Raw genomic sequence first — 23683 nt, forward strand, 5'->3', positions numbered from 1 at the left:
ATTATAGTTTAGGGTTTACAGTTTAGAGTATATGGTTTGTGGTTTAAGGTTTAGGAGTTACTATTTTAAGGTTTATGAATTATGGGTTTAGGGATTATAGTTTATGACTTATGGTTTAAGGGTTGGGGTGAAGGTTTAGGGTTAGGGGTTAATAGTTAGGGGTTAGGAGTTTAGAGTTTATGTTTTATGATTTAGGGTTTAGGGTTTAAGGTTTAGATTAATCAGTGTTTTTAATTTATATATTAAATAATTTCTTATATAATTTTGAAAGAGATAATATTAAATTTAATATATTAAAATTATAATTATAGTTTAAATTATTTAAGAGATAATAGATAAACTTTATATATATTAAATGGTTTAGGATTTAAGGTTTACTTGAGATTTGTTAAATGATGAAATTTTATACAATCAATTAATGCTTTTATTTTTAAAAATATTTAATCTAAACCATTTGATATATTAAAATATTAGATTTTAAAAAAATTGATAAATAAATAAAAAAATAACAGATTGTTATGGATAGGTAACTATCTATTTTGGATAGGACCAAATTATAACTTTTTTTTCATATTTTGAAATTTTTTATTTTTGTTATTTTTTTCATATTTTGAAATTTTTTTTTGCTTTTGTTTTCTTACATAAAAAATTATATAAAAATTACAAATTTTATCTAATTCTATTAAACATCACGTAAATTTTTAAAAAATTATTTATTTAAAATTGATATGAAAGATATAAAAATTCAATATAAAAATTGTATCAAAGTCAAACATTAGCGGTGTTTATGAGAAAAACGCCGCTAAAGATATGCAATAGCGGCGTTTATGTTAAAAACGACACCGTTCTAAGTGGGGTTTTTAGTGGCATTAGCGGCACTTTATTAAAAACGCCGCAAAAAATTGTGTTTTAGCGGTGCTTGGAAGAAAATGCCACAAACGGTCATTTTGTTTTAAACAAAACTACGTCATTTTGCTCTACTCAATTTTATCCCAGCCATATACCTGAAACAACTCATTTTTTCCGTAAAAAGTTCCCTCAAATACCTAAAATTTCCCCAAATTCCTTAATTTTTTTCCAAATCAAAATCGCAACCCAACTGCTGTAGCCAATCGGTAGCGTTGCTTGACCCGACGGAAGGGATATGTAGCAAGCCCTTGGCGATTGATATTATTTACAACATCTCTTTGCAGATTGTACCTACTTGTGAGTTCGCAAGGAGAGGGTTGCAGAGAGATAGAGAGGAAGTCTTCGCAAGGAGAGAGCTTTGACTCTCCTTCTTCTCTCTCAATCTTTCTCATTGTTTCTTTTTTTATCATTTCATTTCTCACACATTGAATCGCATTTCAGCTGAAAATTTACAAAACCCTTTTTATTGATATACAACATCTATTATATTACAAAAGTTGTCTAGAAATTCTAGGTTTTTTTTCCTAATCTAAGAAAAAAGAGGACGAATCAAGCTTCATTTTCTCTCATGTATTCTTTTCTTTTTCCTCTTATGAATCCGATATTGAAATATGTTTTAATTCAATTTTGAGTAATTAATTTTTTTTAGTTTTATTATATTTGAATCTGCTGATTTGATTTACTAGAAATGATTTTCCTGATTTTGGGTAATTAGAATTGGATTTGATCTATGGTATTTGTGGATTGTGAAGGTATTGATTCAAGAACAAAGCAATCAGCCTAGCTTCTTTTCTTATTTTCTTTTTGTTCAAAATAGTGTAAATTAATTGTTTAAGATTGTAAGTCTATGAGTAATTGAAACCAAATAATCCTTGTTCTAGCCAAATATTCATAAAATTCTCCCCCTAATGGACTGTAAATTGAGTTTGAACTAGGTTTATTAATCCCCATTTTGTTTGTTCTTATTGCATTTCTTTAGGAAAAAGGGCATTGATACAATGAGGTTTGTTACCGAGTATCGAAGAGGTTTTTAAGTTTATTCAAGTTAGAATGTATGCACATATGAAAACCTTGCTATAGTGTATTGTTTGCCCTTGTTTAATGTAGCTTTTGTAAAATAGGAGGAAGATGTTTTCTTGTATTTTGTTGATGTCAATACTATCAATGTCTAATTGTTAATGTAAATTCAATTGTTTTATTGGTTAAAATAGATGAATATAGATGCTATGCATGAATGTGCCAATTTGGGAAATGAGAATAAGTTGGGTTGAGGTTTAGGGAGTTTTGGAAAAATCTTATTCTCTTATTTGATGTATAATGAATGTTTAACTTTGTGACAGCAGGATGTCGGAGGCACCATTCAGACATAGGGAAAAGCTTATTGAGTATCAGAAATATTTTCAAGGTATCCACAAACACACTTACTTGAAAGGTCCTTACGATAAGATCACATCTGTCACCATTCCCGCCGCTCTTGCTGCAAGTTCCTTGTTTTTAATCATGAGTTTCATTTGTAATTGTAAAACTATCTTAAAACAATTTTAAAGCCTCCCGTTTGCTGAATAAAAAGATCAATGAAACTATTGCTTATGTTGTGTGCTTGTTTTTTTTTCAGGAACAAGAGATCTATAACATGTCTCATGGGATTGGAAAAAAGGAATGAGAGCTGTCACTCATGGTTAGAAGACATGTTTTTCTTTTTTTGGGTTTCATTTTAACATGAAATAACTTGTTTATTTCCTCTAATAATTGTTTGGTTTTTATGCGAAATGGAGATCCTAAAAGATACCCTTTGGGGTTATGTTTTTTAGTTTGGTTTTGGATTCTCTTGAAAAGCTAAAAGATACCCTTTGGGGTTATGTTTTTTAGTTTGCTATTGGGATACATTTTTAATTCATGTTTTGCCAGTGTACTTGGTCATTACAATATGCCATTGGAGCATACATTTATGGATAAATACAAACTTTATTTATGCATGTAGTACTTGTCTGTATCTAGATGTATGTAAACAAATATCTATGCATATAAAAAAGTAAATCCATGGTAGATTTAATTCCCAATTAAGTGAAATACTGATTATAATAAGCATGAAACCAACTCCTATTGTGGACAGCTTCAAGACAAAATGAGAGCATGATTAACATTTTAAGTATAAACCGAAATTAAGTATATATCTTCCCTAAAATAGCATTAATGCCTATTTATCCTTAAAAATACCATTGTGTCGGGCCCTTTCATCTAATACGTAGCATGGATGAGTTTTACATTCATGAAGTTTTCTACGATAATCCTTTTTTTTTTCTTTGGAACTACTTATTTGTTACCTTTCTTGTTGACTTGCAAGGCTGATATTGTCATAGACAATTGTCATTCATCAATATATATGTTTAGAGTATGCATCAAGATGTATAATTATCTGAATTAAAATTGCAGTACTCAGCAACAAATTTGTTAATAATTTCAATGTTTAGATTCACGAGATTGACTATTTACGTTTCTTAAACAGGTACATTTAGCTATTCAGCGAGAACTTCCCGTTGTGATAGCAAAATCTCGAAAGCTTATAACTCTGAGAAAATTCAGGTAATTTTGAAAAATAGTACCCTCTTTTAATATTCTTTAATTTAGAGTTAAGATTATGCTACCAGAAGCAATTGCAATTGTTATGGCCCTAACTGACACGTCTAAGTAGATTCGCATTTTTCTCCCAATGACCATGGCTTTAAACTAATGAAATTTTACCAACTTTATATTGGGGAATGCAAATTGAAGTCTATAAATTTTGTTAATTGAGATGTTAAACTGCAGCAAATTGAAGTGTTTAAATGTTGCAAATTGAAGTGCTTAAATGTTGTAAATTGAAGTGTTTAAGTACTGCAAATTGAAGTGTTTAGTTGCTGGAAATTGAGATGTTTTATCGCTGTAATTGAGGTGTATAAATGTTGTTAATTGAGATGTTAAAATGCAGCAAATTGAAGTGTTTAAAGTGCTGCAAATTGAAGTGTTAAAGTGCTGCAAATTGAAGTGTTAAATGTTGTAAATTGAAGTGTTTAAATGCTGTAAATTGAAGTGCTTAAATGTTGTAAATTGAAATGTTTAAGTACTGCAAATTGAAGTGTTTAGTTGCTAGAAATTGAGATGTTTTATCATTGTAATTGAGGTGTATAAATAATGTTAATTGAGATGTAAAAGTGCTACAAATTTAAGTGTTAAATGTTGTAAATTGAAGTGTTTAAATGCTGTAAATTGAAGTGCTTAAATGTTGTAAATTGAAGTGTTTAAGTACTACAAATTGAAGTGTTTAGTTGCTGGAAATTGAGATGTTTTATCGATGTAATTGAGGAGTATAAATGTTGTTAATTGAGATGTTAAAGTGCTGCAAATTGAAGTGTTTAAATGCTGTAAATTGAAGTGTTAAAGTGTTGCAAATTGAAGTTTTTAAGTACTGCAAACTGAATTGTTTAGTTGCTGAAATTTAGTATATGTGCCATGTGATGATTGTGTTTTAAAATTTAACTTGTTTTAGTTCCTTACATTCGTACAAGATTCACATTCAAGGAGCAAGAAACATCACAACAACTCATTGGGAACGAGCAGTCAAAATTCATAATCAAGCGACACATAGGAACTATATTTGGAGCTTAGACTGTCACTATAATCAGTAATTTTTTTTTCCACTTTAAATGCATGCTCATGGAACTGCATTTTATGCTTTCCTAGAATTGTAAGTCCAAATAAGGTGTTGATCTTGCAATTCATACATATAACTTGAGCAAGTTGATATGAACTAGTTTGAATTTTTTTTAAAAAAAAATTTGAAGGAATCTTATGTAATCAAATTTGACTTGCTGCATAAGATATAGTGAAAACATTGATCTTCTTGTTCATGAATTTCCATTTTAATACGTCTTTAAATTAAATTATACATTTCTAAACTGGTGGAATCCCACTTCTATTGCATTCTCTAACCAAAGAATGGAGTGATATATGTACTAATAATAACATTTTTAAAGGATTTGCTTAAGCAAGCAAAGGGATGGGAATGGATTTGTGGCGTTTTTATAATTTTATAATTTTTTTTATTTTTCATGACTTTAGTGGCGTTTTTGGGAAAAGCGTCGCTAAAGAACATGACTTTTAGTGGCGTTTTTGGAAAAGCGTTATTAAAAGTTAGGTTCTTTAGCGGCGTTTGTAGAGAGAGCGCTACTAAAGGTCATGTTCTCTAGCGGCGTTTTTGTAAAAGAGCCGCTAAAAGTCATGGTCTTTAGCGGCGTTTTGGAAAAAGAGCCGCTAAAGGTCATGTTCTTTAGCGGCGTTTTTGGGATAAGTGACGTTAAAGGTCTTGTTCTTTAGCGGCATTTATGGGGAAAGCGCCGCTAAAGGTCATGTTCTTTAGCGGCGTTTGTGGGAAAAAAGCCGCTAAAGGTCATGTTCTATAGCGTCATTTTTTCACATAAACGTTGCAAAATTTAACAGCGTTATCTATAGCGTTGTTTTTTGTGGCGCTTATCAAAATGCAGCAAATTGTTTTAACGTCGCTTATAAGCGCCGCTATAGGCCCAAAAAAGGCCGCTAAAAACCTGTTTAGTTGTAGTATAATTATGATTGTGAAATTTCCTATCTATCTTTCTGAGGTACAAAAATTAAAAACTAATCTAATGGCGAAGCCTCCCCAGCAATGGTGCCAACAACTTGACTGCCTCTCAACGTGCTAATGTCAAGAGTGAAAATATTGTTATGAAATAGATGGAATTAGGCGGTGTCCTCAAGTATACGGGTCAAGTTGTAATATAGATTATTACAACGAAACACGAAAGTATTCCTAGGATCGTACCAAAGGAGGCTTGATTAGATCAATATTAACTTCTATACCTTTAAGTCAAAATAGCATTGACTCAAAACCATAGTACTATGAATCATGCAAAAGAATTAAATAAAACTAAAAGATGCAAAAAAATAAATAACAGGATTAACAGGATTATGAACCTCTTAATAAGATAAATAGAAGACTAACTCGCTTCAGTGTTCATAGTTAACTCCTGATCTAGGGTTCTATTTCATCAGCTAGTAGTGAACCTAGTTATTACCTCTCGACCTCTAACTAACCTAACTAGTCGATAAGAAATACTTATCTCTCGACCTCATAGTTCAAACTAGGACAAGATAAGTGATGCTCAATAGACTATTTTCTCTACCTTATCTATATGGATGACTTTCTAAGGTTGTTAGGCCTAGGGTTTATGCTCTTTCAACTTGAGGCAACTAGTCCAACAAGTAACCCTAAAATAATTGTTAACTATTCCCACATTCACTCGTTAATCTCCCTCGAATTTCAACTACCCATGAATCTAATTAAAGGTAACCCTAAGTTGAATTTAGACATTATTTTGAATATTGATTTAGTGTTGAAACAGGAAACCTGTAGCAATTGTTGAGTGATCCACAATTAGAACGATGAATACGAACAAGTAAAACAAGAACTAAAACTATAATTGAAAAGAATGAAATTACAACAACAAAACTCTAATCTAAGAAATGAAATTGAATAGAAATGAGGAAGTCCCTTCTTGAGTTATAAGTAGTTTTACTTATAGGAGCCATTTTGGATGACTCATTTAGACCTAATACAATTAACTAAACATTATTAATTGAATTTGTGTGGACTAAAACACCCTTGCTGACTTTAGCAGCCTCATCGTAGTTGTGTTACGACACCCTCAAGCCTGTGTCGCAACTTCATTAACAATGTACTCTTTTGGTGCGCATTCAGGGATGTGTCGCGGCATCCTCTAGTGTGTGTCACAACATGGACGACAATATTCTCCTAAGGTATTCTGGAAGGAGTGGTGTGACTTTCAAGCAGCATGTTCCAACAAAGGGAGCAGTCTCTTAACTCTTTGACCTCAATCAAAGTCCTCACACTCAAACAACATGTTAGTCCTCCCTTAGGCCTGAATCGGCATAAAAGCTCATAAAACACTCCTAATTACTCAATTTATTAACTAGATGCTCGAAATGAAAATTTAACGAAAGCATTACTTAATTGCTAAAAATCAAGCTCTCGATGTGTCAAAAAAGACCTAATTTGCCACAATGAATTATGCGAAACCACATATGTAATATGTTATTCCAAAAAAACAATCAATAATATGATTACTAATACAAATAACAAGATAAACAAGCATCATATGCAATTTTATCTATTGCTCTAGAATTCAATATTTGTTTGGTTATTCCCTCTTTAACATTTAACATATAATTTGTATTATCATCTATTGGTCTTTGACTGAGTACTTAATCATATGAATCTATATCATTAAGATTTTCTAAATCTCTTTCTTTTATATACTCTTTAAAGCATGGATTGTAACAACTCATTTTTTAGTGGTGTCAAAAGCTGTGGTTTTGAGACCACAATTCAGATGAGTGAGTCTGTAAATATTATTTATTTAATATTTATGAGTCAAATTTAGTGATATAGTAAATTTTGATCTAATAAATTTTTGTTGATTGAACAGTTAGTTAAAGTACAAGTGATTTGACCCTAAAGTCAATGGTTTTGGAAAATAAGGTATCGAGACCTCATTTTCTTAAATCGAGCTCATAAATATTATTACTAAATATTTACAGAGTTTTTATTTAGGTGAATTGAATTTTGGCCCGAAAATTTAATGATTTGATGGTCAATTAGGGTATAAAGACTAAATCGTACAAACTGTAAAAGTTAATCGGTATTGGTTTTTATTGTTAAAAAGGCTTAATTAATAATTGTTTAAGGTTTTATTTGGAAATTAAGCCATTTTTATAATTAGTGGCCGGTTGTATATGAATTAAATGAATCATATAAGGGAAATTTTAATTAATTAATGTTAAAAGTAGTATTAATAAAATGAAACAAGTGATCATCAATTTCATTTTACTTCCTTCTCTACAGCAAACCATAAAGAACATAAGGAAGCCATAGCCATTTTTCTTCACAATCAGCCTTACATGTAAGTATTTTTTGAAGTCATTTTTCATAATTTTTATATTTTTGAGATCGTTGTAGCTTAATCTAGCTAGTCCATAGACTATTTTGTAAATTTGTTAAAAGTTTTAAACGTCACCATTAGTGATTTATGGAATTTTTTTATGTTTAATGATAGATTTGTAAACTTGAATGTTAAATAGGATTAGTTTGTAAAGTGATTAATGTTAGTTTTGAGTTTAGGGTCTAATTTGTGAATATGTCAAAATTGACATGAAAATTTCTATAACATTTGATTCTAGGGGTTGTAGAAGGATATAATTGAATCTGGAATTAAAAAATGAAGTTCAATTGTGAAAGTTATACTTGTTTCGGTTTTAGGGACTAAATTGAATAAAATGCAAAACTTTAAGGAATTTCTATAAAATGAAATTTATGCATAAAGTAAAGTTTTATAAAATATTGTAAGCTAATAAAATTGAAATGAAGTATTATTTAGATCAATAATTGGAACATATGGTTGATAAACTACGAAAGCAAAAAATTACAGAATAGTCCCTACGATCCAACTTGCTAGCTAGTTATACTAGGTAAGTCCATATGGTATAGAAATGTGCTTATATGTATTGATTATGATTGAATTGTGAAATATATACTTGTATACATTGTTAGATTGAAATTTTGAAATGTTATAATTTATTACTAAGGTGAGAAAAGGTTTAATTGAAAGTATTGTATACTTGTAGAACACGATTCATGTGAATATTAAATGAATGTGACCTGGTTATGAAATCTATTTTTGGATAAACATGGAAGTGCTCTTGTTTTGTAAATGTTCAGAATCCTGTATAAATTTCTTTTTGAATGTAGTAAATGATTAGGATATGATTGGCATGCCAATAGGGTTAGACGCGTGCTTATACTGGTTGCACTTCAATGCCCCTGATTGCACTTCGGTGCCCTTTTTTACACTTTGGTGCCCTGTTTGCACTTCGATGCCCCTGATTGCACTCTAGTGCCCCTATTCAGCACTACGGTGTTCCCTAATAAATTTACCCAAGTATACAAGTTACTTTTTCTATAGTTCATTAGGCTATTCAGATCTATGTTTAAGTGAATAATGATTATTTGATACATTGTGATGATATGAAATTGAAATTGCTTGAATAGCATGATCATAGTTAAATTATTTAGTGAATTTGTGTACGTTGAACTCATCTGTTCCTTGTGAATTATTATATCAAGTTTTAGTATCATGTTATTTAAATTATTGCTTACATGTCATTCAAGGTAACTTTATATGTAAATTTTAATCCCGTGAACTTACTAAGCTATTTAAAGCTTACTCTGTTTCATTTCTTGCCTTCTATAGACAATTTGTGGAACAAGGTTGTTGAATCATCTTCAGAGCTCACATTATCAAGCACCAATCTCGGTAAATATTGAAATCATTTTTATTTCGATTATGTGGCATGTATATAGGTTGTTTTGGGATTATGTGCTTGAGTTTTAAAGGTTAATGTGGTAATATGACTATAATGGTTTAAATGTAAGGTTGATCTTGAAACTCATATGGTATGCTCAGTTAATATAATTGGTGTATATATGCTTAGTTGATATATGCATATTCTTGAATCACGAAAGAGTTTTTAATGTGCTAAAATGACAGCTGTAATGTTTGGATCTCTTAGGTCAAGTTGGTTTTGTGATATGGTAAGTTTTACATGTTTCAAGATAGGAAATTTGTAAGTTTTATTTTGGTATAATAAAGTGCTTGAATTAGATATCTTTAGGTATGCTTGAAACTTAAGGATGTGATATTTTGGTATCAAATGAATTGGCATGTTTATAAATGTTGTATATCTTGTTTGTGATAGTGCCAAATGGCATATTGGTTAGGCATTTTTAGGTTGTGTTTTAACATGTTTGGTCTGATATTGAAGTGTGTTAAGCAAGGTTTTAAGATGACCATATAAGCATTTGAAAGTAGCTTAATGAGTTGGTTTAAAGCATTGCATATATGGCATGTTTTAGGTCACACGGTTGATCACACAACCGTGTATCACATACGGGTTGGTGACATGGCCGTTTGTGTAACACCGCTTACCCGTATCCAACACCAGAATAGTGTATGAAGCATTACCAGACTTATAGACAAGCAATCATACAACATCGAGATGTAAATTTCCATCTGAATTTAAAACTTTTCATATACATTCATATTGTCCCTAAAACAAGTCTACGAGGCCCAAAACATACATTGGAAGCAGTTTGAGACTAAATTGAGAACTTTAGAAATTTTCACAACACTTAGAAAATTTTTCATGTTTTAAGAGCCATACGCCTATGTGGCTTGGGACACACCCGTGTGGGCAGGCCGTGTAGTCACACACGCCCGTGTCCCTAACCCATGTAACTCTCTGTTTGTCACCCAAGAACAAATTAAGGACACACAACCAAGTCACATGCCCGTTTTCTAGGCCATGTTGTCAATTTAAAAATTATGGTTTTTCATAAATAGGTGCAGACTTCACATGCCCAAGGCACATGCCCGTGCCTGAGGCCGTGTCATCTACATAGCTGAGACACATGCTCGTATCTCTTCCCGTGTACTCAATTCTGAGCATTCTATTTTGCAACAATTAAGGTACAGGGGACACACGGCCGAAACACACACCCATGGGGCAAGCCGTGTGTCACACATGCCTGTGTGTCTACCCGTATGGACAAAAACAAGGCTATTTACCAAGCCATTTTGTCCCTCTTTCATGCACACACCTACACAACAAAACACAACACCAATCCAAGCAATTACATTCAACTAATTCAGCCACAGCCAAGACATCCACACGTCATTCACATGTTACCATTTACCACATACAAACATCGCGTACTTATCAACTTAAACCATGCAAATTTCCACATCCATGAGAACCTCATCATATGCATATATACTTAAACCAATATTAGCCAATTTCAATGGCCATTTACAAAATGAATTATCAACCAATATAGGCCAACACATTAGGCCAATTCAGTTATGACACATAACAAAATAACCAAGTTCCTATACATGCCATAACTCAAAATGTCAAATTCATTAGTACCCAAAATAATAGTTGATGGTGTCAGTGGATCTTCGACAGTCTCTGATCCCCGAGCTAGCTTGGTGACACTATAAGACAAGGGAAAGAAAAGGGGAGTAAGCTATATAGCTTAGTAAGTTCCCATGCAGATAATAGGCATCATAATCAAACATTTAATGTAACATCCCGAATTAGGGTCTAGTCAAAATAGTGGTTTTGAGACCACAATTTTGAAATAGAAATAATTATTTTATGATTATTTGATGGTCCATGACATGATTGCATGTTGTGTGAAATTTTCATGAAGAAATTCTATGCCTAAAGTGTCCAATTTGACTTTAGAGACTAAATTGAATAAGTTGTAAAACTTGTATTCTAGAAGCTTTAAGCATGAAATTGCATTGGATTATTAATTAGAGGTCCCTAAATGCAATTTGACCAAGTTCTAAAATTTTGGATAAAAATAAGAATTAATAGGAAAAAAATTGAAAGACATGCCTTAAGGGCATTTTTATCTTTTGGTAAATAAAAGAATAAAAAGGGAAAAACAAAGCAAAATTTGTCCATCTTCTTCTTGCTTGTGCCGAAATTCCAAGGGTCACCATAGCTAGGGTTTATTCATATTTTCAAGCTTGATTGTAAGTGCTCCCTAGCCCTATTTTTAATTTTCTTTACATTTTTGAAGTTGTCATCAATCGATTTAGCTATTTCTACCATTATTTTGAGCTAGGGTTCATGTATGAAATTTGACCCATGTGTAACATGGTTGTTTTTTTATTTTTAGTGATTGATATGTTGTTGTATTATGTGTTTATTGCCTAAAATTTTTCATGAAATATACTTTGATTAATTCATGAGTATGTGATTGGTGCCATGAATATTGAAATCGACATTACGAGCAAGCTCAACAGAAATGTGGTATCGAAGAATCTTGTTTGAACCTTAGGAATAGTTAGGATACAAGTGACATGTCATTAGGAATTATATAATCTAAACTCATTGAGTTGTGGTCTGAGTTCATGATATATGTGACATTCGAACTCATTAAGTTGTGGTCTGAGTTCGTGATATATGTGACACATGTTTTGGCTTCCGGATACTGGTCTCATATATTGATGGCGAGGTAGTCCAACATGTGTTGCTGATATCTGACAGTCTGCATGAGCAGACCCTTGAGTAGCTTGTTAATGAGCAACATGTGATCTAGGATATGAAGTAGCATTGGCTACATATAAGGCACTTAGGTGCAAACTTCCAATGTATCCGATAGTATTCCGAGTGTTCAACGGGTAGTTCAAAAAAAGTTCTATGAGTAATCGTAACAATTGCATCAAGACATAAAAGTAAGTTATAATGTGCAAGTGGGCACAGGTATGTACATCGAACTCATGTGAATGACATGAAATATGATGAGCTCGTGGTAAGAACATGTATATATATATGAGGAATAAGTTTATGAGTGTGACAGCCCAAAATTAACCCTAGTCGGGAAGTGGTTTCGGGACCGCTAAACCGAGTCACCGAAAGGTTTGAATGTGATGTTTATTGTCTAGAATATGTAATCATGAATGTGTGAAAATTTCAAGCTTCGATTTAGTCGATTGCATGTGAATTTAGTCAATAGGACTTATATGAGAAAATTTTAAAATGTGATAGGTCAATGCATGAGGACCTATTAGTGCATGTGGAAGAAAAAGGGGACTTGCATGTCAAATTCCCCCTCCCTAATATGTAGTGGCCGGCCATGCTATGGGTGGAAACATGTTGGGAACATGTTGGCCTAGTGAGGTATGTAGGATAAAATATAATAAGAAGTATGGGGAATAAAGAAATGGAAAAAGGAAAGGATGTGTGTAATTGTTTCTTCCCCTCCCCATTGCCGTGAAAGTAAGAAAGAAAACAAAGAAAAAAAAGTGTCCATCTTTCTTCATTTCCCCTTGGCCGAATGTTCTAAGGAAGAAAGAAAAACAAGTTGTGTTCTTTGGTTCTTCTTGGCCGAATTGAAAGGAAGAAGAAGGGAGTGAAGCAATCGGTCATCTTAGGTCACTATTAAGGTAAGGAAGTTTGTACTAGCTTTTGAAATTTTAGTTGATATTGAGTGAGTTATCAAGTGATTTTTGTAAACCATGTTGAAATTTCGATTTTGGGGGTGAGTATGGTTTTCGGCTATAAAAGATTAATAAGGGTGATGATTGTGTTTCATGCTAAACTTAAATGAATAATGGTAGTTGCTCACATCTTGATATCTATGAGTTCCTTTCTTGGTTCTACCATAGACCCCCAAAGTATATGTTTATTGGGTGTTGTTGGAGGTTTATGATAGAAGCTAATGAGTGAGAGTTTGATAGGTACCATGAGGTTAAACTTCATGAGATTGTAAGCTTGTAAGTTGGATGATGAAATTCATGCTTTGTGAAGGTAAAAGGAGTAGAAGGAGCATTCGGCCATGAAGAAAAAAAGAGAGCAAAGGGGGAAATTTATGATGAATTAAGTGTTAAATGGAATGAAAATGATATTATATGGGGGTATGTATATTCGGCCATATGAGTAAATATATAGATGATGTTAAATTTGATTATGTATAATGGGCATTAAGATGTGGAACATAAGAAATGTAGTATATGTGGATCTACATGATGTTATAGTTGACATTGTGCATATACACATGCATTCTGCCATCTAATTGAGTATGAAGGTGGTGTTAAATCTAATTGTGATGCCCATTCCGAAGTATATATATATACATATATATATACATAAGTATGCCATTCGTGATGTTACCTTTAATTATGTGTGTAATCGACTAAATGGGTAATTAGTGTGGATGGTTGCCGAATATACAAACATACATATGCATGTGTAATTGAATTATGAATGTTTAACAAGATGGTTAAACTAGTTAAATTATTGATTAAGCTCAAGGAGTTAAAGGAGGTGAATCGAGCAAAGGCAAAGAAAAGGTCATCGAGTAGCCGAGTTGGAACCGTCTTACCCAACACGAGGTAAGTCATTAAGCATGTAGTTGGTATTATTTCAAATGGTCATAATGTTTATGTATTGATGCTGAATGGAATGAATAAATATACATATATATATATATATGCATGTACGTATGTGATGATGAAATTGTTGAATGAAAAGAAAAGAGGTAAGATGTACTGAGTTGTTGATCTCGGCACTAAACGTGCGGGTATAACCATTTATGACCATGAGATTGGCGCTAAGTGCGCGGGATTAAATTGTACAGCACTAAGTGTGCGATTCGACTATGTTGTACTAAGTGTGCGAAATGAATATGATGCACTAAGTGTGCGAATTGACCATGCGGCACTAAGTGTGCGAGTCTGACTATGTAGCACTAAGTGTGCGATTTGATTACGTAGCACTAAGTGTGCGAGTTGATTATATAGCACTGAGTGTGCGGGCTCAATATACATTCGTGAATCATTATGGACACTATGTGTGCGACACCATTGAGTCGATCGCGGACAGCGGATCGGGTAAGTGTCTTGAGTACATGGCTAATATGTGCTATGCTTATACTTGGTGTTGAGCTCGGTAAGTTGAACCTATGTGACAACTATACTTGAAGTCACGTACATAAAATTTATCGTAGGATGGGTGAAAGGCCGTTTGTTGTTTGATTGTAACGAAAATAAATTGATTTATGAAAATGCTTCAATGTCCTATTGATGAGTATATGGATTGTGAATGCATGAATTGATATGAAATTGAATCGATACGTTGGAGGAACTATGGCATGGTTCGGTATGGATGGAGTAAATTGTCTCATTCCATTTTGTTTCCTCTTGTGATAATGTTATTGATGTATAGTAGTGCATTGCTTATGACTTACTGAGTTATAAACTCGCCCGGTGTTTCCTTGTCACCCATTATAGGTTGCTTGGACTCATCTATTTTTGCGGGGTCGGGCCGTCATCGAAGTCATCACACCGGATAGCAAGTTTTGGTACTTTCTTCTTAGTTGGCTTAGAAGAACATTTTGGCATGTATAAGCTATTACGTTGTGTTTGAACTTTGGCATGTAAACTTTAAGCCATGCGAAAATGGCACGAATGTTCGATTGAGTTGGATCAAGGGTAGGCATGAAATGGACCTAGTTACTTTCGTAACAGATGCTGGCAGCAGCAGTGTCATGAGATTGAAAAATCACTAAAAATAGTAGGAGTGGAATTAATTGATGAATAAATTATGTAATCGAAGCTCGATGAGTCTGTTTTCATGAGGAAGTAACGAAAAGATCATATGGGCAGTATATTAAGAGATAATCAGATTTTTGTGGGACAGGGCCAGAACGGTTTCTGGATTCCCTGCTCCGACTTTGGAAATTCATTATAAATTAACCAGAGATAATTAGGGATCGTACCATATATGTACAGATTCCTCTCTGAGTCTAGTTTTCATAGAAACAAACGGCATCAGTATTGAAGCCCCGTGCAGGGAGATATCCAAGTCGTAATGGGCAAAGGTCAGTGTAGTCGACCCCTGCAATATGGGAGACTTTGACTAATAAACTGTACTAATTGGCCCGACCAAAAATTCTAGAAAAAAACACATAGATGGGCACATGAGTCTAGTTTCTGGGAAAAATCACAAAACTGATTTTCGAGTTACGAAACTCAAGATATGATTTTTAAAACGACTAGTACACAGATTGGGTAGTGTCTGGAAAATAAATTTTATAAGGGGTTAAAGTCAGTTAACACCTCGTGTTCGACTCCGGTGTCGGTTTCGGGTTCGGGGTGTTACATTTGATTGGTATCAGAGCTATGGTTTAGTCGGTTCTAGGACTACCATAGCGCGTATGAGTCTAGCTATACATGCCGAATGTTAATGTTTAAATGTGTGATGACTTCCGACGGTTGAAATGTTTTTGTTTTGATTAGTAAATGGACCCCGGTGAAGAAAGAACCCTAGCGGATGACGTTGAGAGTGTAGCGGCTGCTCCTGCACAAGGGACGCCGCCTGTTGAACCTCAGTCATCTGCGAATAATCAAGGTGAGGGGGCTAAACAAGCCTTCTTTACCATGATGAATGAGTGGGTCGCGCAATATGCCCGAACCAACCCGGCTGTCCAACAATTCCCAAATTTGAATAATCCACCCCAAGAGCCTGTAATGCCATCAGTCGCTGATCCTGTGAGGCTGAGTAAGCCACCTGTAGACTTGATTAGGAAGCGTGGGGCCGAGGAGTTCAAGGCTATAGTAACTGATGATGCCGAAAGGGCCGAGTTCTGGCTTGATAACACCATTCGGGTGTTCGATGAATTGTCATGCACACCCGACGAATGTCTAAAATGTGCTGTATCTTTGTTGCGAGACTCAGCCTACTATTGGTGGAGGACCTTGATTTCCATAGTCCCGAACGAGCGAGTAACTTGGGACTTCTTTCAAACGGAATTCCGAAAGAAATTTATTAGCCAACGGTTCATTGATCAGAAGCGTAAGGAGTTCTTGGAACTCAAGCAAGGCCGTATGACTGTATCTGAATACGAACATGAATTCGTAAGACTTAGTAGGTATGCCCGGGAGTGTGTAGCTGATGAGGTTGCTATGTGCAAAAGATTCGAGGAAGGATTGAATGAAGATTTAAAGCTACTAATGGGTATTTTGGAAATAAAAGAATTCGTAACACTAGTCGAACGAGCCTGCAAGGCGGAAGAACTTGGAAAGGAGAAGAGGAAGGCTGAATTTGAAGCTAGAGATTATCGTAAAGATCGACGGGTAAAGCTCCGTTCTCAGCTGTAAAGAAGTTCAGGGAGGACATTAATAAGTCGAGGGCGACTGCGGGAATTTCCATCAGGGCAAGACCATCGATGGGCTCCCGAGCTACTTCGGTAGCTAGTGTGGGCAATAATTGTCACGAGAAACCTGAATGTCCCCAATGTGGAAGACGACACCTAGGTGAATGTTGGGGCAAGTCTACTAGCAGGGTCTGTTACGGATGCGGTTCGAAGGACCACCTCATTAGAGATTGCACGGAGCTGGATGAGAAGAATAAGATTCAAGGTGCAAGACCTAGTGGAGTGACATCTAGAGGTAGACCACCGAGAATTTTGGAGGCAGGGGTGGTAGTCAGAGGGGGGCTTCTGATACGGCCGATCGCGCCGAGAACCGTGCTCCTGCTAGAGCATATGCCATTCGCGCACGAGAGGAGGCATCCTCCCCCGACGTCATTACTGGTACCTTCACTCTCTTTGATACTAATGTGATTGCATTGATTGACCCTGGTTCTACTCATTCATATGTATGCGAAACCTTAGCAACCAGTAAGACTCTACCTGTTGAGTCTACTGAGCTCGTAATTCGAGTATCAAACCCTTTGGGCCAATGCGTACTTGTTGATAAAGTGTGTAAGAGATGCCCTCTAATAATCCGAGAATCCTGTTTTCCGGCCGATTTGATGCTTTTGCCGTTCGACGAGTTTGATGTTATTCTTGGTTTGGATTGGTTAACCGCGCATGATGCGGTTGTGAATTGCAAAAGCAAGACTATCGATTTGAAGTGCGCAAATAACGAAATAATCCGAGTTGAGTCTGCGGACTTAAGGGGGTTGCCAGCTGTAATATCAGTAATGTTGGCCCAGAAATATGTAAGAAAAGGGTGCGAAGCATACCTCGCGTATGTACTTGATGACAAGGAGTTAGAAAAGAAACCCGAATCGGTGCCGGTGGTCTGTGAATACCCGGATGTTTTTCCTGAAGAGTTACCGGGTTTGCCACCTGTTCGGGAGGTAGAGTTTGGTATTGAGCTTGTACCTGGAACTACGCCTATTTCGATCGCTCCGTATCGTGTGGCACTAACCGAGTTAAAAGAGTTGAAAGCTCAGTTGCAAGAATTGACGGATAGAGGTTTCGCTCGACCGAGTTTCTCACCTTGGGGTGCCCCAGTATTGTTCGTGAAAAGAAGGACGGAACCATGAGGTTGTGCATTGATTATCGTCAACTGAATAAAGTGACGATAAAGAATAAGTATCCGTTACCGCGTATTGATGATCTGTTCGATCAATTAAAGGGAGCATCGGTGTTTTCAAAGATAGATTTGAGATCGGGTTATTATCAGTTGCGGATTCGAGATTCGGACGTACCCAAAACTACTTTCAGAACGAGGTACGGTCACTACGAGTTCTTAGTGATGCCGTTCGGGCTCACTAATGCCCCTGCGGTGTTTATGGATTTGATGAATCGGATCTTCAGGCCGTATTTGGATCGGTTCGTAGTTGTGTTTATTGATGACATCTTGGTCTATTCAAGAGATGAGACCGAACATGCTGAGCATCTGAGGCAAGTGTTGCAAATTTTGCGGGATAAGCAGTTATATGCTAAGTTCAGTAAGTGTGAGTTCTGGTTAAGAGAGGTTAGCTTCTTGGGTCATGTGGTATCCGTATTGGGTATTCGAGTTGACCCGAGCAAAATTTCAGCCATACTTAACTGGAAGCCTCCGAGAAATGTTACCGAAGTCCGGAGCTTTCTAGGGCTCGCCGGTTATTACCGACGATTTGTCAAAGGTTTCTCGATGATAGCCACACCAATGACAAAGCTACTTCAGAAGGATGTTAAGTTTGAATGGACGGAGAAATGTCAGAAAAGCTTCGATCAACTGAAAACTCATCTGACTGAAGCTCCAATTTTGGTGCAACCCGAATCGGGTAAAGAGTTTGTCATTTATAGTGACGCATCCCTACTTGGGTTGGGTTGCGTATTGATGCAAGAAGGTCGAGTTGTGGCCTATGCGTCAAGACAATTGAAGCCACACGAGAGAAATTATCCGACCCATGATCTTGAACTAGCCGCCATTGTGTTTGCATTGAAAATATGGCGACATTATTTGTTTGGTGAGAAGTGCCATGTGTTTTCGGATCACAAAAGTCTCAAATATTTGATGACTCAACGAGACTTGAATCTGCGACAAAGACGTTGGCTTGAGTTGTTGAAAGATTACGAGCTTGTCATTGATTACCACCCGGGAAAGGCTAATGTGGTTGCGGACGCCTTAAGCCGGAAATCACTGTTTGCTTTGCGAGCGATGAATGTACACTTGTCTGTTCTACCTGACAATGTGTTAGTAGCTGAATTAAAAGCCAAACCATTATTGACTCATCAAATTCGTGAAGCTCAGAAAGTTGATGATGAATTGGTTGCAAAACGAGCTGAGTGTGTTCCGAACAAGGAATCGGAGTTTCAGATTGATGATGATGGTTGTTTGAGGTTTAGAAGTCGTTTGTGCGTTCCAAGGAATTCGGAACTCATTCCGATGATACTGAACGAAGCCCATTGTAGCCGAATGTCAATTCATCCGGGGAGCACGAAAATGTACAACGACTTGAAACGTCGGTTTTGGTGGCATGGTATGAAGCGAGACATCTCCGACTTTGTTTCGAGATGTTTAATATGTCAACAGGTGAAAGCGGAACATCAAGTGCCTTCAGGATTACTTCAGCCGATCATGATACCCGAGTGGAAATGGGACCGAGTCACAATGGACTTTGTGTCCGGACTGCCATTGTCCTCAAGTAAGAAGGATGCGATTTGGGTTGTTGTTGATAGGCTGACTAAGTCGGCTCACTTTATCCCCGTGCGTACGGATTTTTCATTGGATAAACTAGCCGAATTGTATGTTACTCAGATTGTGAGATTACATGGAGTACCTATTTCTATCGTGTCGGATAGAGATCCGAGATTCACCTCGCGATTTTGGAAGAAATTGCAAGAAGCTTTGGGTACCAAGCTGTATTTTAGCACCGCTTTTCATCCCCAAACCGATGGTCAATCCGAGCGGATAATTCAGATACTCGAGGATATGCTGAGATGCTGCATCCTTGAGTTTAGTGGTTCATGGGAACGGTATGTACCTTTGATTGAATTCGCTTATAACAATAGTTTTCAATCAAGTATTAAGATGGCACCTTACGAGGCTTTGTACGGTCGTAAATGCCGAACGCCATTGTTTTGGACCGAGCTCGATGAAAGTAAAATTTTCGGAGTTGATTTGATTAAAGATGCCGAACAGAAAGTAAAGGTAATCCGTGAAAGTCTGAAGGTAGCCACAGATCGTCAAAAATCGTATGCGGATCTGAAACGGAAGGACATTGAATATCAGGTGGGAGATAAAGTGTTCCTCAAAGTTTCGCCTTGGAAAAGGTACTCAGATTTGGCCGTAAAGGCAAGTTGAGCCCGAGATTCATTGGGCAGTACGAAATTCCGAACGAGTGGGGCCGGTTGCATATAGATTGATTTTGCCTTCTGAACTTGAAAAGATTCACGTCGTCTTTCATGTTTCGATGCTTCGGCACTATAGATCTGATCCTTCGCACATAATTAGTCCGTCGGAGGTTGAAATTCAGGCTTATATGAGCTATGAAGAAGAACCGATTCGTATCCTAACTCGTGAAGTGAAAGAGTTGCGAAATAAGAGGGTTCCGTTGGTTAAGGTGTTGTGGCTTAAACACGGGATCGAGGAAGCAACCTGGGAAACCGAGAGCTCGATGAAAGAACGATACCCAAACCTATTTACCGGTAAGATTTTCGGGGACGAAAATTCCTTATGTGAGGGAGAGTTGTGACAGCCCAAAATTAACCCTAGTCGGGAAGTGGTTTCGGGACCGCTAAACGAGTCACCGAAAGGTTTGAATGTGATGTTTATTGTCTAGAATATGTAATCATGAATGTGTGAAAATTTCAAGCTTCGATTTAGTCGATTGCATGTGAATTTAGTCAATAGGACTTATATGAGAAATTTTAAAATGTGATAGGTCAATGCATGAGGACCTATTAGTGCATGTGGAAGAAAAAGGGGACTTGCATGTCAAATTCCCCCTCCCTAATATGTAGTGGCCGGCCATGCTATGGGTGGAAACATGTTGGGAACATGTTGGCCTAGTGAGGTATGTAGGATAAAATATAATAAGAAGTATGGGAATAAAGAAATGGAAAAGGAAAGGATGTGTGTAATTGTTTCTTCCCCTCCCCATTGCCGTGAAAGTAAGAAAGAAAACAAAGAAAAAAAAGTGTCCATCTTTCTTCATTTCCCCTTGGCCGAATGTTCTAAGGAAGAAAGAAAAACAAGTTGTGTTCTTTGGTTCTTCTTGGCCGAATTGAAAGGAAGAAGAAGGGAGTGAAGCAATCGGTCATCTTAGGTCACTATTAAGGTAAGGAAGTTTGTACTAGCTTTTGAAATTTTAGTTGATATTGAGTGAGTTATCAAGTGATTTTTGTAAACCATGTTGAAATTTCGATTTGGGGGTGAGTATGGTTTTCGGCTATAAAAGATTAATAAGGGTGATGATTGTGTTTCATGCTAAACTTAAATGAATAATGGTAGTTGCTCACATCTTGATATCTATGAGTTCCTTTCTTGGTTCTACCATAGACCCCCAAGTATATGTTTATTGGGTGTTGTTGGAGGTTTATGATAGAAGCTAATGAGTGAGAGTTGATAGGTACCATGAGGTTAAACTTCATGAGATTGTAAGCTTGTAAGTTGGATGATGAATTCATGCTTTGTGAAGGTAAAAGGAGTAGAAGGAGCATTCGGCCATGAAGAAAAAAAAGAGAGCAAAGGGGGAAATTTATGATGAATTAAGTGTTAAATGGAATGAAAATGATATTATATGGGAGTATGTATATTCGGCCATATGAGTAAATATATAGATGATGTTAAATTTGATTATGTATAATGGGCATTAAGATGTGGAACATAAGAAATGTAGTATATGTGGATCTACATGATGTTATAGTTGACATTGTGCATATACACATGCATTCGGCCATCTAATTGAGTATGAAGGTGGTGTTAAATCTAATTGTGATGCCCATTCCGAAGTATATATATATACATATATATATACATAAGTATGCCATTCGTGATGTTACCTTAATTATGTGTGTAATCGACTAAATGGGTAATTAGTGTGGATGGTTGCCGAATATACAAACATACATATGCATGTGTAATTGAATTATGAATGTTTAACAAGATGGTTAAACTAGTTAAATTATTGATTAAGCTCAAGGAGTTAAGGAGGTGAATCGAGCAAAGGCAAAGAAAAGGTCGTCGAGTAGCCGAGTTGGAACTGTCTTACCCAACACGAGGTAAGTCATTAAGCATGTAGTTGGTATTATTTCAAATGGTCATAATGTTTATGTATTGATGCTGAATGGAATGAATAAATATACATATATATATATGCATGTACGTATGTGATGATGAAATTGTTGAATGAAAAGAAAAGAGGTAAGATGTACTGAGTTGTTGATCTCGGCACTAAACGTACGGGTATAACCATTTATGACCATGAGATTGGCGCTAAGTGCGCGGGATTAAATTGTACAGCACTAAGTGTGCGATTCGACTATGTTGTACTAAGTGTGCGAAATGAATATGATGCACTAAGTGTGCGAATTGACCATGCGGCACTAAGTGTGCGAGTCTGACTATGTAGCACTAAGTGTGCGATTTGATTACGTAGCACTAAGTGTGCGAGTTGATTATATAGCACTGAGTGTGCGGGCTCAATATACATTCGTGAATCATTATGGACACTATGTGTGCGACACCATTGAGTCGATCGCGGACAGCGGATCGGGTAAGTGTCTTGAGTACATGGCTAATATGTGCTATGCTTATACTTGGTGTTGAGCTCGGTAAGTTGAACCTATGTGACAACTATACTTGAAGTCACGTACATAAAAATTTATCGTAGGATGGGTGAAAGGCCGTTTTGTTGTTTGATTGTAACGAAAATAAATTGATTTATGAAAATGCTTCAATGTCCTATTGATGAGTATATGGATTGTGAATGCATGAATTGATATGAAATTGAATCGATACGTTGGAGGAACTATGGCATGGTTCGGTATGGATGGAGTAAATTGTCTCATTCCATTTTGTTTCCTCTTGTGATAATGTTATTGATGTATAGTAGTGCATTGCTTATGACTTACTGAGTTATAAACTCGCCCGGTGTTTCCTTGTCACCCATTATAGGTTGCTTGGACTCATCTATTTTTGCGGGGTCGGCCGTCATCGAAGTCATCACACCGGATAGCAAGTTTTGGTACTTTCTTCTTAGTTGGCTTAGAAGAACATTTGGCATGTATAAGCTATTACGTTGTGTTTGAACTTTGGCATGTAAACTTTAAGCCATGCGAAAATGGCACGAATGTTCGATTGAGTTGGATCAAGGGTAGCATGAAATGGACCTAGTTACTTTCGTAACAGATGCTGGCAGCAGCAGTGTCATGAGATTGAAAAATCACTAAAAATAGTAGGAGTGGAATTAATTGATGAATAAATTATGTAATCGAAGCTCGATGAGTCTGTTTTCATGAGGAAGTAACGAAAAGATCATATGGCAGTATATAAGAGATAATCAGATTTTTGTGGGACAGGCCAGAACGGTTTCTGGATTCCCTGCTCCGACTTTGGAAATTCATTATAAATTAACCAGAGATAATTAGGGATCGTACCATATATGTACAGATTCCTCTCTGAGTCTAGTTTCATAGAAACAAACGGCATCAGTATTGAAGCCCGTGCAGGGAGATATCCAAGTCGTAATGGGCAAAGGTCAGTGTAGTCGACCCCTGCATATGGGGACTTGACTAATAACTGTACTAATGGCCGACCAAAATTCTAGAAAAAACACATAGATGGGCACATGAGTCTAGTTCTGGGAAAATCAAAACTGATTTGAGTTACAA

General features: G+C 36.0%; 1 long non-coding RNA gene across 7 annotated transcripts; it reads left to right on the top strand.

Moving 5' to 3' along the window:
- The first annotated feature begins 975 nt into the window (after positions 1-975).
- On the top strand, positions 976-4794 carry LOC121219283 (uncharacterized). Of its 7 annotated transcripts, none has more exons than XR_005915952.1 (5): positions 976-1206; positions 2250-2314; positions 2525-2587; positions 3416-3492; positions 4455-4794. It is a non-coding gene; the product is annotated as an uncharacterized lncRNA (long non-coding RNA). The 7 variants fall into 7 exon arrangements; XR_005915954.1 differs by having other exon boundaries at positions 980-1206; positions 4436-4794; XR_005915951.1 differs by lacking the exon at positions 4455-4794 and adding an exon at positions 3878-4224 and having other exon boundaries at positions 981-1206.
- The last annotated feature ends 18889 nt before the right edge of the window (positions 4795-23683 follow it).

This window comes from Gossypium hirsutum, chromosome A03 (genome assembly GCF_007990345.1).
Source record: "Gossypium hirsutum isolate 1008001.06 chromosome A03, Gossypium_hirsutum_v2.1, whole genome shotgun sequence".
NCBI lineage: Eukaryota > Viridiplantae > Streptophyta > Magnoliopsida > Malvales > Malvaceae > Gossypium > Gossypium hirsutum.